The sequence below is a fragment of the Cryptomeria japonica genome, chromosome 2, assembly GCF_030272615.1.
Source record: "Cryptomeria japonica chromosome 2, Sugi_1.0, whole genome shotgun sequence".
Taxonomy (NCBI): Eukaryota; Viridiplantae; Streptophyta; class Pinopsida; order Cupressales; family Cupressaceae; genus Cryptomeria; species Cryptomeria japonica.
The window spans coordinates 553,842,852-553,853,953 of NC_081406.1; positions in this window are offsets into that span (position 1 = coordinate 553,842,852).

Sequence of the window (11,102 nt, forward strand, 5' to 3'; positions counted from 1 at the left end):
CATTAGAGTAATGTAAACCTTCTTTTTCTTTCAACCCACTACATCAATCATACCAATCACATCAACCCAACATTCAAACCCCTTTCAACCAAAGTCCAAATCAAAATTCATATCAACCCAACATTCAAACATCGTTCAAACAAAATCAAACCCTATTCAACCAAAGTCCAAATCAAAATTCATATCCACCTCCTAAACAAGATCAAAATATCCCTTCCATCCTCCCTAATAATCCCGTTACAAACCAAGATCAAATCATACCTTTACCGTCATGTCCAAAACAAGATCTCATTATTTCTCCAAATCTTGATCAAGGTCCCTCCATCCCTTCATCTCCATGTCATAATCCTCCATGTTCTTCACAAAGTTTCCTCTCAAACAAACTTGTCATTTCTCCTAGTCTCTCTCATGAATCCTCTACACAAGTTGTTCATGAACCCCTTACCAATGAAATCACCAATCCAAATTATACCACATAGAACAACTTGTCAAAAATTGTTTCATCATCTTGTTCAAGCACAATCATAACACCAGTTAATGAGATCAACACCTAGTTGACTTCATCATCCTCTTCAAGTGCATCAATAAAAATAGGCATAACACCCACTCATGTCATAACTTTGAAACCAATTTGTCTCATACACCTGCACTTGAAAGACCAAGGGCAAGAGAACCTACCACTATTGGATTTCTTTGAAAATGATAAGGCTATACCTGAATTCATGGGTTCTAGATCTGGATTTCCATCTGATGATCAACAGAATCCAAAAAAAAAGAAAATCAACATTGGAGATGCTGAACATATACACCTAGCTAAGTCCTTATATCCTATTGGAAAAAAACACATCTTTATCCGACTCTTTAAACAAAGACCAATGAACTACCTACACAAATATTATACCTAAGGGCTGGGTTAGTTTAGGTTTTACTTCCCGCATTGCATTCTCAAAAGTTTCGACAATTACATATAGCAGCATCAATAAAACAAGGCAATTGTTCGAGTTTATCATTCATTTGCATCTAAGGAAAACAAGGGTCATTTCCTTTCTTAGATATTCAGACATGAAGTCTTTGAGGTTCTAAGGTTATTCATTCTCAACATTACCCTGTGACGATGCTTTACTTATGGTTGGGTAGTGATTTCACTATTTGAGACTTGTTAACCCTAAAGTCTATCAATTGCTATATCTCACACATTAATAAGACTCTAATTCATTCTAGACACCTAGTTGATCATATGACTAGTGAAAAATCTAAAATTCTACTTCAGCGCTGCTGTATTTGTCACACCCAAGTAGGTTTCATTACTTACAAGTCAAGGCAAGAAAATAAAAAAGAAAAAGAGCTATGCCAAATATCCATCTAAAGGCAAAAAGGGCAATGATATATAATTGAAATATCATGTATACAAAATGTGTTTAAAAGCTTGACTATGGGAACATACAAGTAACTCCATCAAGGCTATGGACTCCTATTGGAAATGGAGCAATATTTGAGAAATTACAGTCTATAACCTCGTCGGAGCTCTCAAGGCTTGCTGGCAACGAGGCTCTATTTGGGATGCTTTTGAAGTTAGAAAACTCATGTAGCTAGTCATATAGGATGCTAAGGATCTTTAATGAACACAAGAGCAGGAATTAACTCATCTGCACACACATGGGCAAAAGAAGATCAAACTTTCAAGAACTAGTGGGGAAGTTTTCCGCATCTCCATTTGTAAATCCTAGTCACTAAGTGTGTTGAGATGAATGTTCTGAAGGGCCTTAGAGATCGATTGAATGCTTATCTAGGAAATGTTTTGCACCTCTATTTCTATTGGTGTATTACAAATGTTAAAACAAACACAGTCAACCTTGTTCGAATAGGAAATGAATCTTCATCCTGCATATTGCATTCACATAGGTCATGTTAAAAATTCATTTGTCTCCACATGCATTATGTCATATAGGTCTGCATGTTGGGGGCATAACTGAAAAAATCCAAAAAATCATTTAAAGTCCTGAAAAAATCCAAAAAACATTGAAATATTCGAAAAAATCCAAAAAATTATTTAAAGTCCTGAAAAAATCCAAAAAAACATTGAAATATTCAAAAAAAATCAAAAACATTGAAAAACTCAAAAAAACATTGAAATATTCGAAAAAATTCAAAAACATTGAAAAACCAAAAAAAAGATCCAAAAACAGTGAAAAAACTCAAAATCCAAAAACAATAAAAACTTAAAATCCAAAAAAAAGTGAAAACCATAAAAACCAAAAACATTCAAATACGAGCCCTGAAAAAATACCAAAAACATTCAAATATCGATCCACATAATCCAAAAACATCGAAAAAAGCTCTTGGAAAAGAACTAAAAATCAAAAATCAATCAATCAAAAACTTGCAATAAAATGTCTTGTGAGAAACAAATACCCTAGAAGATATCCAACAAACACTTTGCATGAAGTTAACAAAGGATACAACTATCCAGTCAAACATCTGCAATCAACTGATCAAACTGTCTTATCAATCATATCATATCCATATGAATGTGATCATTATCTTGTCTTAAACATAAGAGGATACACTTGAAATCAGACAGGTTAGTCTTACATGAGGTCCGCAACTTTCTAAGATCAGACATTATCAACCATCACATCAAACGACTGAGAATGAAGGCACAAGGTCAGTATAGCTGTTGAATTTTGTCTGGGTCAATCTTTATCATTTATCATTTGGCGACAGATTATGTTCCTATGCTACTCAAGGATGTCCACAATTGACTAGAGGAACTATGATGGGCATTATCTTTTTCTTTGTTTGCTGCTTGTCTGCTACGTGTTTGTTTCTTCAATGAGATATCTTTTCATGTTGGTTCCTTATACCTTGATGTGCTAAGCTCCATTGTTCAATAATAAGGCTCAGTGATGAATATATATTGACGCAATAAAATACGTGACACAGGTTCATGATTCATTCAATTTCATTCTCATCTTCATCTCATTTGCTTCTTGCTAGTCTGCTAATTCTTTTCTCATCATCTCTTTCTTAATCATTTTCTATCATCTAACATTGTTCTATTTCATTCTTTCATCAATCTATTCTCTCATATTCTATCTCAATGTCATCTTCACATCACCTATCTCTATCTCTAATCAAATAACCATTCTTCTATCTTTCATCTCACAGTCATCTTTTTTCCAGAGATCATTCATTTCTTTAATGCACAAACAATCTCTCGAGGGGGCATTACCCTAAGTATCACCGGGGCATACTGGGGCAATTTTTTTAATTTTCTTTGAAACAACGTCATGCTGACATTGTCTCAAAGAGGGGCAAATGTAGACACCTAAAAATGTCTCATTGATCATGTACTAATTATTCCTCTAATTGATTAAATAATATTTATTATTTAATTAATTTAATTGATCTTTTTCTTCTAATTTCATATTTCCTCATCATCTTACTAATTATTCTATTATCTATTTCTATCATCATTTAATCATTTTAATCATTTTCTAAATATTAATTAAATATTTATTATTTAATTAATTCTCATTAATTCCCCAATTTAAATAATCATTATTATTTAAATAAACTAATTATTCAATTTCTATCTCCAATCATCTAATCATTCAACCCTTTTCTAAATATTAATTAAATATTTATTATTTAATTAATTGTGATTTAATCCTTTAAATTAAATAATCTTTATTATTTAATTAAAGTCCATTTCTAAAATAATTAAATAGTTTCTTTAAATTATTTAATTAATTAATTCTTTTAATTCTTCCATTTCCAAATCCCCAAATTCTAATTTCGTTCAATTTCATATTCTTCTAATTTCTTCCAAATTTAATTCCATGTGCATGATTTCAAAAACCAAATTCAAAATCAAAGTCAAGTTCTAAATATATTCAAATGCAAAATTGAATTAAATTAAATTCAATTATTTGAATAATTTCTCATGTAAAGATTAAATTGAAAATCTAAATCTAAATGCAAGCACATGCTAAATTAATTAATTAAATCATTTATCTCTCCAATCTCTATTTTCATCTTTCAATTAGCTTTTTCTAAATTTAGCTCTCTGTGTCATCCTCTTTATTTCCACCAATCATTCTTTTTCTTCCTTCAGTTAACTCTTTCATCAATCAGTTGACTCCATTAATCTATACAATCTATTGAGTTTCACTTCTACAATCAACAGTTCAATTATCAATTTTCATTTGAGCTCACCTGAGTTCACACCTCTTGATCATTTTGTTCCACCTTTCAATCAATCTCATCCAATTTTCTATAAATTGAGCATCCAATCTCCATTTTCAACAATCATGAACTTTGAATCTTTGTGTCACTTGCAGGTTACCAGCGCAATATCTAAGAGCCATCATACCATGAAGAGGAGAAGAGCAATGGAAGCGATATGCCATCTTGGGATAGGGAATTTTATTAAATGATTTTAATTCCTATTTCTTAATTGCATTATTTCATTGGTTTTATGTTTGAATTGCTTAGATAGTTAAGGATTTCGTGATTGTCCTTATTTCCTTTTTAGCAATGGTATCTTTGAGCATAGCACAATATGCATTCAATATTGTATGGAATATTTTATATAAATAGTTCAGCTAACTTTCCCCATGGCTTAATACCAAGTTGTAATTGTGAAAAACATTCCATGGCTTGTCCACTAAAACTTTGTGGAAATAGGTGCATTAAGTAAGAGTCTTCTTGAGCCAACACTATACAAGCCATGAAAAATTCTCTAATGTGTGCCTTAGGATCTCCTTTTCCATTATATTTATCAAATTTAGGCACAATAAAATATGGAGGAAAAGGTGGCATAGGTATGATCCTGTCAAAAGGATAAGGAAAAATGTCCTAAATCATGTAATTCTTAGTGGGAGTTTGCATACTAGCCATTTGTTGTTGCAAATCACTACTAGGTGGTTCTATATTCCTTTGAGTTATCCCTATGCCTGAGCCACTAGGAGGAGGAGGATGGTAATGGATGTAAGGGTGATATTGATCGTATGTATCTTCAAGTGGTGGGGGGGAGGTATAAAATTTTTATATGAACCTCCTGGCATGTAATTTTGATGTGGTACACTAGGCCTTAGACGAGTCTAAGTATCATGACCATGAGCATAGCTGGTATTATAGGTATATTGTTCTTGACTATGCTCATCAAATATTACACGAGGTCATCCGATATATGTATTATCATGACTATAACCTTGGTTAGTATCTTGTTGTTGCTTGTATGTGCATGAAAGTTCCTTCAACCATGAAGAGTATTATCATGAAATTGCTCATGATTTTTTCAAGTATAGGTCAAATGAGTACATGTGTTGGGCATATCTGGTTTTTGCAAAAGTGATGAAGGTGAATCAGGCATAGGGATATGCTCATATCCATGTCCATCATTATTACCATTAAGGTGATTTGGGTCTTCTTCCAAAATTTGTGAAACATCAAAATCATGAGGTAGTCTTGCACCATCTTCAAGCAACATGTATAAATATCGTTGAGGATCCTTTCTCAAAACTGCATCAAGTAATCTATTGAATCTAGAATCAGACATGTGATATTGAATTTCTATAGTTGTGAAAGACTCATTATAAAATTTGTGTGTATTATTGTGATTCTCAAAAGATCATAGGTTGTAAAATTCTTCATCATCATACTCATATGCATCCATTTTTTGAGACCTTTGAGCTTCTTTGGCTCGTTTCCTAGATATTTGGGATTGGGTTTCAACCATGAAAATAAAAGAACTTAACAATGATGAAATGAAAATAAATGACAAGGTTTATAATGGAAGTTGAGATAATGATGGCAATGGAGAAGAATCTAAAGTTGTCTTGCAATATCCCATGATGTTGTTCCAAATGATGTGGTAACTTAAGATGATAAATTCCAATAGGTAAGTTGACCTTAACTCAAGAGAGTAAGGTAGAACCCAAGATGATAAATTTGATGCAAGAACCACCTTGTGATGTCTAGGATGTATTGCAAGATATGTGAAGATAACAAAATAACTCTTTGACTCTTTGTTGAATGTGTTAATGATATGAAAATGGAGGTCTAAAAATGTCTCAAAATGGAAGGAAAGCAGTAAGAAATTGGTGGTTGAATGATAGGGAATCCTAAGGAATCAACCTTAGAATCTCTTCAAATCTCTGTGACCACAAACGTAGCAAGAAACCACAAATGTATTTCTTGTGAAAAATAGTTTTTTCTCAATTTTGTCCAAGTTCTCCAATGTTTCAATGTGTGACTAGATATGAATGTTTGATGTTTTATGGCAAGAAAACACAATAAATAAGAAGACACAATGTCTATAGGTATTTTATCCAAAAAAATTGAGCATAATATATATGTTCATAGGCCAAATTTAGCCCAATTTTCATGGGTCTAAAAACAATCAAAGACACTTCAAACACTTCTTATCCCTAAGGTCAACGTCTCATGGAGATAACTTCAGTCCACAACTTGGAATATCTATCAACGCAAATTTAGGGACACCTAAAATGGTTGTATACAGTCTTGTCTTTGCGAGAGAGGAAAGGTAGGGGCCTCCAAGACTAGAAGGATGACCCAACCACCCTCTCCCTAGAAATCTACGTGCAACTTATGCTAAGTTGAGGATTTTTGTTGCATCTTAAGGAAGCCATATGATGAGTATCTTGAGGGAAAAACCAACTATTCACTTATACTAAAATTACCATGATGTTCGGTCAAAATGAGGGTAGGCCACTAAGAAGGTTTCTAGTCACAATTCAGGGGACTGACACCTTGCAAGCATCCAACAATCCACTAAATAATTTAATCAACCCTACTTGGAGTGTAGAATACCTCACATAAATATGTGGTATGAGGTCTCCTTTTGGATTGACACTTCGAAAAAATCTAATGCTGGTTAGATCTTGACTTTCATCTCAACCAATTTATATAACATCCCAAAGGAAATATTTGCTTACGATCGTCTCTTTGTTTCTAAGGTAGGCCCTTCTAAAAATAAAAAATAATTTTTTTAATGAGTTCTCTTGCACCCAAGATACTTGAAGGCGAGGAGAGAGGATACTTTGTTAACCACCTTATGTTTCTACAATATATAGTGTGCAAGTGCACCAAACACTTCAAATAAGGGTTTATTTTAAGTGCACAAAAAATCCAAATTTTTTCTAACCTATGAAAATGCAAACACACTCCTATGCTACCCCTACAAGAATAAATGGATTCTCGTAGTTTCAAAACTACCCCAACCTGTAAACACAAGGATTAGAACATGAAATAATGAATAAAGGGTCTTCTAAAAGTGAATGAATAGCTACACCACTTCGTTAGTACCAACAAGGGTTAGCCAAAACCTAATGAAATTAAAAAATAATGCACAAAGAAAAATAGAACCATATATGTGATAGGAAGAACCAAATCTATCAAATATGTGACATGAACTACCACAAACATGATATAATTTGCTAAATATACAATAGGAACTACCACAAATGCAACAAAATTGGTTGTATATACGATGAGAACCTCTAAATTCGTTGAATGTGTGACAAGAACCTCTCAATCTGTTGAATGTGTGATGGGAATTGCCATAGACACAATGAAATCTACTGCATATGTGACACAAACCTCTGAATCTATAAAATACATGATAGGAACTACCACAAATGAAACAAAACTTGTCGAATATGCGAACTACCATAGATGCAACAAAATCTACCAAATATGCAACAGGAACCTCTAAATCTGCCAAATGTGTGACAAGAACTACTAAAAATGCAATAGAATCTACTGAATATGTGACAGGAACCTCTGTATCTATCAACTATGTGATAGGAACCAACAAATATGTCAAATCAAACTGCAAATCCAACCTTCAACTTCTGAAAAAGACTAGAAAACTTCACAGAATGATTAGAAATAAAGGGACAAGAGTCCCATTGGGTGTGCCAAAATGTTTATGCTAGATTTAGAAAATAAAATTATGGTGAATTCTAAGAGAATCAGCCACTAAAACCCTAGTCCTACAATAGAATGAATAATGACAAACATATAAACAACAAACTAAACTAGATTATACCATTCATATGCTTCGTCGGTTTGTCTTCATTGTCCTCCTATCTCCATTGATCTTAATTTGATGTAATTTGTTCTCAAATTTATGTGTGCACAAAAGCTCAATGGTGAACAAATTGTGGTTGAGTATGCAATTCAGCATAATGTAGGTACTTAGTCTCTCCTTATGGAAAGAGAAGGAAAGAGGTCTCTTTCATAGAGAGTGCCCTAAAAATGGAGGGCTAGGATTAAGAGGTGGAAAAATAAATGGTCGTCTCATATTAGAGGGTAGGTATAGGAAATGTTAAGATATTAGAGAGGTGGTTAAAGGAGGATTAAGAGATGAATGACACTTGTCATGGAAAGAAAAAGGTAATGAATTAATTAAATAAATATAGATTTATTTAATTAATAAAGGAGGTGGGGCCAATTAAAATAAACAAAATATTTATTTAATTGAGGAAAATGATGATTTAAATAGATAAAAATATTTATTTAAATGGGGAAAGGCTAGAAGAGGCTTGATGAATTAATTAAATAAATAAAAATCTATTTAATTAACAAAAGGCTTATGATAAAATATTTATTTAATTAGGCTAGGACAATTTTAGGTGTCCACATATATTGTTCGAAAAATAAAAAGAGGCATTGATTTTTTTTTAATATAACTCATATTGGGTGAGCCATGCATATCTATGTTTCTTTTTTTTTCTGTTACTCTTATGTTATAATTTGCATTCATTTTTGTGCATGTTTTTCCATGATCTTATTCCTAGCATTAATAAAATTTGAAATAAATGTTTATACCATCATGGAAATAATGTATAGATGAAGATGTTTCATGTAACTTTGCATTAACATGACTAACTCTTGCAAATGTACTTTCATTATTAGTCTAACCCATTATGAAACCCCTAATCAGCATTAGGATAAATTTTCAAGAAAGTTAAAAAAGTTATTTCTTTAATATAATTTGAATTTCATTCTTCTCTTGATTTTTATTTTATTTTGGGTGAAGTTTTTTTTTTTTTTCTTTAATTACAATATAAAAAACATATTTTTCACACATATGACTTAAATTGTTGTTGAAATAGAACAAGAATCTCTTAATTTTTTTTTGGATTTGATTGTGTATGCAATTTTTTATCCAATTGCATACACAATCGAATCCATAAAAAAATAAGAGAATTACAGCATGGATTGTGGAAATCTCATAGCATTAATAGAACTAGATGTTTAAAATAGAGTAAGATATAAATTTTTAAGTAGTTATGATTTAATTATTTTTATTATATACAATCACAATGATATATAGATTTTTCAGTTATCCTTATCCAATTATTTATGACTCTCATTTTCAATTATACTACCAAAATCCACAATGGTCTAGCTTGTTTTCTATCTCAAGACTTGTTCATTCTTGTGGAATTGATCCCATGGTATAAAAAATTTATTCCACCTAATTTTATTTTTAAAAATGCAGTTGTCATTGACTTCCTACCCTTATCCTTTCCACCTAGGGATAACAAAACACAAATTTGCATGATATGTTTTTATGTCCTTGTCTTGAAAGGCATTCAATACATTCATTTTGTCATGCATAATTTAGAGATAAATTTTATTATAATCCTCATTTACACACTCCAATTTTAATACTAAAACGAATCTAGTTCTATATATTTTTGAGACATTTGCATGATTGTAGATTTTGATATTCTATCATATTTTAATTTCTAGATATTGATCTCATAAAAGTTGCTTGTGATGGAATGCTAAACATTTAATGCATTACAATTCTCCTAATTTTTAATAGTATATAATCAACAATAATTCTCATATGCTTGGTCATCAATACTAATAGTTCTTATGTATGTCATTTATTACAAAATCATTTATAATAACTGACTTATCATTCAAGTATTACTTGAGTCACACTTCAATGATGATCAAATATTTCTTTCTAATTCAATGATGAATCAATGCAATGCAAATTCAAACATAATACAAATATTCTTTAGAAAGAACAATATACATTTTCTACACAAAAATAAAATAAAAATCTATCGTTGTAATATTTTAAACATAGATATTAACCATTATGTAATACTTGTGATTACTTTCCTCCTTCAATTATTATTGCAACTACCATTTCTTAATTATTTATTCATGATTCTTCTTGTCGAAAAATGATATCTTAGAATACTTTCTATGTAAAGAAAATATTCATTTTTTAGAAATTTTATATAGAAAACTTTCACAAAAGATATTCCAAAAATAAAATATTAGCAATCTAATTGACTATAGAGTTTCAACTCTTACTCCAATCTTCATGTAATTCAAGAAAAATAATAATTAACAACATAAAATTTAAACCTATTCCTAATAGAAATATAGTATGAATCTACTACAACTGAAACTTGTTTTAGTAAATCGTGATACATAGAATCAACAAATTTAAAATAAAACACAACGAAACAAACTACTTATAAATAAAACTCAACATAAACAATAATAACAATAACAAATATTCTTTTCCAAAGGTTTTTTGATACTTTCTTTTTTGGCAGGAAAGTTTTTGGTTCATAGGATTTGGCATAGGGCTTTGGAAAATTCCATCTTCTTCCATTGATAGCAGTTGTGGAGTCTACATTTGAAAATTATCCGATGGGCCATATGTGACATGGGCTCTATGTAAAACTGATATTATATGTGTTATGACCGCATTTTGTATGTGGTTTTGGACGGGGTGTATAAACTGATATGTTAGATACTATAGGTTTATTTTATTGGTTGTGACCGGAGGTTTTCTTCCCAGGGTTCTTTCCTCCGGTATGCTCTTTGAACCCTGTGTAAAAAATAAAAAATATTAATAAAAAAGTTTAGTGGAATAATCCATTTTTATTGAAAAAAAAAACAATAACAAATGTTCGATAATTAAATAAATGACAATAAATATTAATATTTAATATTCAATTAATTTTTCCTCCAACAAACTTCAGCAAAAAAATTATTTTAATTTAAAAAATAAAAGCAAATTAAAAACTAAGCAG